Below are 7323 nucleotides of genomic sequence, written 5' to 3'. Positions count from 1 at the left end.
CTTGGAACATTTTCCTAAGCAGATTTCTTCCTATGAAAAATTTCTGAAATTTTTAGTAACTTCAAATAAAAGTGAACCAAACTCAACAAAATTCATAGCAACTATTCCTACAAGTGACTAGAGCTTATATCATGCATTAGAACTACTTGGAACCATATAAATTTGACATGCAAGCTCAAGAACATGGTCACCTAGGCAGCACAAATTTGCAATGAATAGAGCACTAGAACAAAAACTAATTGGACCAATGGAGGAGTCACATACCAAGGAACAATCTCCCAAAGCAGTTTTGTGAGAGGTGCTTTGAGCAAGGAGATCCAAAATCACAGCAAAATGAGCTAGAACTCGTGCTTGAGCTGGATGGTGATTTTTTTGGGAGGAAGAAGAAGTATGCCCAGGGGAGCCCCCATGGGCCCACAAGGCAGGGGGCGTGCCCAGGGGGGTAGGGCGCGCCCTCCACCCTCGTGGCCAGGTGCTTGCCCCTCCTGTTGTGTTCTCAGTGCCAGATATTCTCAAATATTCCAGAAAAAACCATATTCCATTTTCAGGGCATTTGGAGAACTTTTATTTTCGGGGTATTTTTATATTGCACGGATAAATCAGAAAACAGACAAAAAAATACTATTTTTACTTTATTTCAACTAAATAATAGAAAGTAAAAGGAGGGTACAGAAGGTTGTTCCTTCTAGTTTCATCCATCTCATGCTCATCGAAAGAAATCCACTAACAAGGTTGATCAAGTCTTGTTAACAAACTCATTCCGAATAACATGGAACCGGAGAAATTTCGAATGACACTATGTTACCTCGACGGGGATATGCACATCCCCAATAATAAGAGTATCATATTTCTTCTTGATAGTAGGAAGAGGAAATTCAAACCTCCAAAAATAATCGATGGAATCTTTCCAATAGAATTGAAACTATGAACTTGAGGTTGTTTCCTCGGAAAGTGTACCGTATGCTCATTACCATTAACATGAAAAGTGACATTGCCTTTGTTGCAATCAATAACAGCCCCTGCAGTATTCAAAAAAGGTCTTCCAAGAATAATAGACATACTATCGTCCTCGGGAATATCAAGAATAACAAAGTCCGTTAAAATAGTAACGTCTACAACCACAACAGGTACGTCCTCACAAATACCGACATGTATAGCAGTTGATTTATCAGCCATTTGCAAAGATATTTCAGTAGGTGTCAACTTATTCAAATCAAGTCCACGATATAAAGAGAGAGGCATAACACTAACACCGGCTCCAAGATCACATAAAGCAGTTTTAACATAGTTTCTTTTAATGGAGCATGGTATAGTTGGTACTCCTGGATCTCCAAGTTTCTTTGGTATTCCACCCTTAAAAATATAATTAGCAAGCATGGTGGAAATCTCAGCTTCCGGTATTTTTCTCTTATTTGTAACAATATCTTTCATATAGTTAGCATAAGGATTCATTTTGAGCATATCAGTTAATCGCATACGCAAAAAGATAGGTCTAATCATTTCAGCAAAGCGCTCAAAATCCTCATCATCCTTTTTCTTGGATGGTTTGGGAGGAAAAGGCATGGGTTTCTGAACCCATGGTTCTCTTTCTTTACCATGTTTCCTAGCAACAAAGTCTCTCTTATCATAACGTTGATTCTTTGATTGTGGGTTATCAAGATCAACAGCAGGTTCAATTTCTAGATCATTATCATTACTAGGTTGAGCATCATCATGAACATCTTCATTAACATTTTCACTAGGTTCATGTTCATTACCAGATTGTGTTTCAGCATCAGAAATAGAAATATCATTGGGATTCTCAGGTGGTTCAGCAATAGGTTCACTAGAAGCATGCAAAGTCCTATAATTTTTCTTTTTCTTCTTTTTAGAAGAACTAGGTGCATCACTATTATTTCTCTGAGAATCTTGCTCAATTCTCTTAGGGTGGCTTTCACGATACAAAGGTTCCTGGGTCATTTTACGAGTTCTAGTAGCCACTCTAACATCATAATCATTATTCTTACTACTTAATTCATTGAGCAAATCATTTTGAGCTTCAAGTACTTGTTCTACTTGAGTGGTAACCATAGAAGCATGCTTAGTAATGAGTTTAAGTTCACCATTAACTCTAGACATATAATCACCCAAGTGTTCAATCATATAAGCATTTTGTTTTAATTGTCTGCCAAAATAAGCATTAAATCTTCTTGCTTAACCACAAAGTTATCAAACTCATCCAAGCATTGGCTAGCAATTTTAGTAGGAGGGATTTCAGCTTGATCATATCTATAGAGAGAATTTACCTTTACTACCTGTGTCGGGTTATCAAGACCATGAGTTTCTTCAATAGGTTATGGATTAAGATCATATATTTCTTCAACAGGCGGTAAATTAAGACCATGTATTTCTTTAATAGGAGGTAAATTCTTAACATCTTCAGCTTTAATACCCTTTTCTTTCATAGATTTCTTTGCCTCTTGCATATCTTCAGGACTGAGAAATAGAACTCCTCTCTTCTTCGGAGTTGGTTTAGGAATAGGCTCAGGAGCTGGCTCACGAAGTGTCCAATTATTTTCATTGGTCAACATACTATTCAATAGTATTTCAGCTTCATCCGGTGTTCTTTCCCTGAAAACAGAACTAGCACAACTATCCAGGTAATCTCTGGAAGCATCGGTTAGTCCATTATAAAAGATATCAAGTATTTCATTTTTCTTAAGAGGATGATTAGGCAAAGCATTAAGTAATTGGAGAAGCCTCCCCCAAGCTTGTGGGCGACTCTCTTCTTCAATTTGCACAAAATTATATATTTCCCTTAAAGTAGCTTGTTTCTTATGAGCAGGGAAATATTTAGCAGAGAAGTAATAAATCATATCCTGGGGACTACGCACACAACCAGGATCAAGAGAATTAAACCATATCTTAGCATCACCCTTTAATGAGAACGGAAATATTTTAAGGATATAAAGGTAGCGGGTTCTCTCATCATTAGTGAACAGGGTGGCTATATCATTTAATTTAGCAAGATGTGCCACAACAGTTTCTAATTCATAGCCATAAAAAGGATCGGATTCAACCAAAGTAATTATATCAGGATCAACAGAGAATTCATAATCCTTATCAGTAACACAGATAGGTGAAGCAGCAAAAGTAGGATCAGGTTTCATTCTAGCATTAAGAGATTGCTGCTTCCATTTAGCTAATAATTTCTTAACATCATATCTATCTTTGCAGGCAAGAATTTCGTTAGCAATTGCTTCATCCATAACATAGCCCTCAGGCACAACAGGTAATTCATACTTATTAGGGGAAGAGTCTTCATCATCACTTTCATAAATATTATCAATAATTTCATTCTCTCTAGCCCTAGCAAGTTTTTCATCATGAAATTCACCAAGTGGCACAGTAGTATCAAGCATAGAAGTGGTTTCATCATAAGTATCATGCATAGCAGAAGTGGCATCATCAATAACATGTGACATATCAGAACGAATAGCAGAAGCAGGTTTAGGTGTCGCAAGCTCACTCAAAACAGAAGGTGAATCAAGTGCAGATCTAGATGGCAGTTCCTTACCTCCCCTCGTAGTTGAGGGATAAATTGTTGTCTTAGCGTCTTTCAAGTTCTTCATAGTGACCAGCAGATATAAATCCCAAGTGACTCAAAGAATAGAGCTATGCTCCCCGGCAACGGCGCCAGAAAATAGTCTTGATAACCCACAAGTATAGGGGATCGCAACAGTTTTTGAGGGTAGAGTATTCAACCCAAATTTACTAATTCGACACAAGGGGATCCAAAGAATATTCTCAAGTATTAGCAACTGAGTTGTCAATTCAGCCACACCTGGATAACTTAGTATCTGCAACAAAGTATTTAGTAGCAAAGTAATATGATAGTAGTGGTAACGGTAACAAAGGTAACGGTAGCAAAAGTAATATTTTTGGTGTTTTGTAGTGATTGTAACAGTAGCAACGGAAAAGTAAATAAGCGAAGAACAATATGTGAAAAGCTCGTAGGCATTGGATCGGTGATGGAGAATTATGCCGGATGCGGTTCATCATGTAACAATCATAACATAGGCTGACACAGAACTAGCTAATTCATCAATGTAATGTAGGCATGTATTCCGAACATAGTCATACGTGCTTATGGAAAAGAACTTGCATGACATCTTTTGTCCTACCCTTTCGTGGCAGTGGGGTCCTATTGGAAACTAAGGGATATTAAGGCCTCCTTTTAATAGAGTACCGGAACAAAGCATTAACACATAGTGAATACATGAACTCCTCAAACTAAGGTCATCACCGGGAGTGGCCCCGATTATTGTCACTTCGGGGTTGCCGGATCATAACACATAGTAGGTGACTATAGACTTGCAAGATAGGATCAAGAACTCACATATATTCATGAAAACATAATAGGTTCAGATCTGAAATCATGGCACTCGGGCCCTAGTGACAAGCACTAAGCATAGCAAAGTCATAGCAACATCAATCTCAGAACATAGTGGATACTAGGGATCAAACCCTAACAAAACTAACTCGATTACATGATAGATCTCATCCAACTCATCACCGTCCAGCAAGCCTACGATGGAATTACTCACGCACGGCGGTGAGCATCATGAAATTGGTGATGGAGGATGGTTGATGATGATGATGGCGACGAATCCCCCTCTCCGGAGCCCCGAACGGACTCCAGATCAGCCCTCCCGAGAGGTTTTAGGGCTTGGCGGCGGCTCCGTATCGTAAAACGCGATGAATCCTTCTCTCTGATTTTTTTCTCCCCGAAAGTGAATATATGGAGTTGGAGTTGAGGTCGGTGGAGCGTCAGGGGGCCCACGAGGCAGGGGCGCGCCCTCCACCCTCGTGGACAGGGTGTGTGCCCCCTGACATGGATTTTTCTTCCAGTATTTTTCTTATTTTCCAAATAGATGTTCCGTGGAGTTTCAGGTCATTCCGAGAACTTTTGTATCTGCACATAAATAACACCATGGAAAGTCTGCTGAAAACAGCGTCAGTACGGGTTAGTTGCATTCAAATCATGCAAGTTAGAGTCCAAAACAAGGGCAAAAGTGTTTGGAAAAGTAGATACGACGGAGACGTATCAGTAAACCACAGTGTCTCCCATTGTTTCCCTGCAACACACATAAGGAAGATCTTGATCAGGTTAACTAAGAGTTGCCATACTATCAGTAGAATATGTATAGAGTACAGCCAAATTCAATTGGTGTCACATGCATAACAATACAAAATTGTACCCACAGCAAATCAAAATCAAATTGCAGAACTGAACCAAATAGTTAAATGGACAGAAGACCAAATGAACCAAAATAGTTAACTGAGCAGGACATTGCAGAATAGAAACATGTACTAGAAGATAAGACAGTTAACAAAACAAAGAATGCTTGAGAACAGTACTACGAAATGTAGCAATTGTTGGACCAAAGTGTTAACTGAACATCAGATTGCATATTAACATTACAGAGGACAAATCACTAGAAGGCACTGGCAGTGGCCTCGAGAAAACATCACGAACTATATTTTAAACTAGACAACCGCGCGGCGGTGTCGACGGTGGCCTCGAGGATGAGGTGCTCCTCCAAGATCTGGCGGTCGACACGCATGTCAGCCATAGCGACCTCGTTCGCACGTGCGGCCGCATGCTACTCAGCTCCATGTTATACTGCGTGTAAAATGGCTGTGGGCGGCGCTTAATTGGAGGAGGGGGCCAGTGATTTGGGTGGAAGGTGTCGCTCCGTCAGTTGGGGCATGTGGGACGGGAAAGAAGAAGGATGGTGGGTGGGGTGTGGATTACCTGACCATATCGACGAGGCCGCGCAGCAAGAAGAAGGGTCGGCGGCGAGGAGGCCACGCAGCAAGAAGAAGGGTCGCCGGCGACGAGGCGGCGCTGCAAGAAGAAGGGTCGCCGGCGAGGAGGCGGCGCTGCAAGAAGAAAGGTAGCCGGCGAGGAGGCGGCGCTGCAAGAAGAAGGGTCGCCGGCGAGGAGGCTGAGCTGCCAGTAAGCAGCAGTGAAGGTTTGAACTTGGAAAGAAAGGAGGAATAGTGGAAATGAGGCTTTTGGTAGGAGGGAGGGGCGGGGAGATAGATATTTCCGCAGTGGCAAAAAAATTCGCTCGGTGCCGCGAGAAACTGGCGCGCAAGTGTGGTTCAAGCAGGGGCGGTGGATTGTAGACGACGAAGCTTCCTGCGTAAGCCAGCCAAGACAGTGCGCCAAGATATTTTATATCGCATCCCACATGATTCTTTCTAGTAAATTGTTTGTGGTATACCTGATTTTTTTCATTATGTTTTGAAAGACAAATTGGTGTTACGAAAGCAAAGGATGGTGTTTGAATTGCTAGAACATTTACGTACAGTGAACATGCTACTAGTACATGAGTGTCGAGTTTAAATTTGGAATTATTCCGAGTTTGTTTGGCATTTTTATGCATTAATTGAGTTTATGGGCATTTAATGTGCATAATTCAAATTTGAACTACAAGCACATGCTCCAATGCACCAATGTTTGCTGAAAAATCACATGTGTGTCTTTGGGTGAATTTATGGGTCCCATGCAAGAATTGGGAATAAAATTCAAACATCTGGGTGTTGTGGCTCAGCCGGAATGATTGAGAAACTTGGTTTCTTAATTCATGTAAATCCAAAACACGGCTGAAAATCATGAAACTTGGCATGGTGTCATGACATGGCACCAACATGCTGCATTAAATTTTTGGGCCGAATTGGGACAAGCTTTGGTGTAAGCTTCTTGTAAACCAGAGCTTCCCTCAAGAAGGCTCCTGGTTCCGAGAGGGCACGTCTCACCTCCGTGTGCAAAATAACATACGTACACTGGCTTCTCCCGCCTTAATTTTTTTACACAGGCAGATTAGACCAAATAGAAGTATCGTGCTAAATTTGGGAATTATTCTGTGTTCGTTTGGCCATTGTGATACATTAATTGAGTTTCTGGGCATTTAATGTGCATAATTCAAATTTGAACTACAAGCACGTGCTCCAGTGCACCATAGTTGTTTGAAGAATCACATGTGTGTCCTTGGGTGAATTTCTAGGTCCCATGCAAGAGATGGGAGTGAAATTCAAATATCTGGGCGTCGTGGCTCGGCTGGAAATATTGAGAAACTTGGTTTTTTAATTCATGTAATTCCAAAACACGCCTGAAAATCATGAAACTTGGCATGGTCTCATGACATGGCACGAACATGCTACGGAATTTTTTTGGCCGAATTGGGACAAGCTTTGGTGTAAGCTTCATGCAAACCGGAGCTTCCCTCAAGAAGGCTCGTGGTTCCGAGAGGGAACGTGTCACCTCCGTGTGCG

Source organism: Triticum aestivum, chromosome 7D (genome assembly GCF_018294505.1).
Source record: "Triticum aestivum cultivar Chinese Spring chromosome 7D, IWGSC CS RefSeq v2.1, whole genome shotgun sequence".
NCBI lineage: Eukaryota > Viridiplantae > Streptophyta > Magnoliopsida > Poales > Poaceae > Triticum > Triticum aestivum.
Note: the sequence above shows the minus strand (reverse complement) of the source record.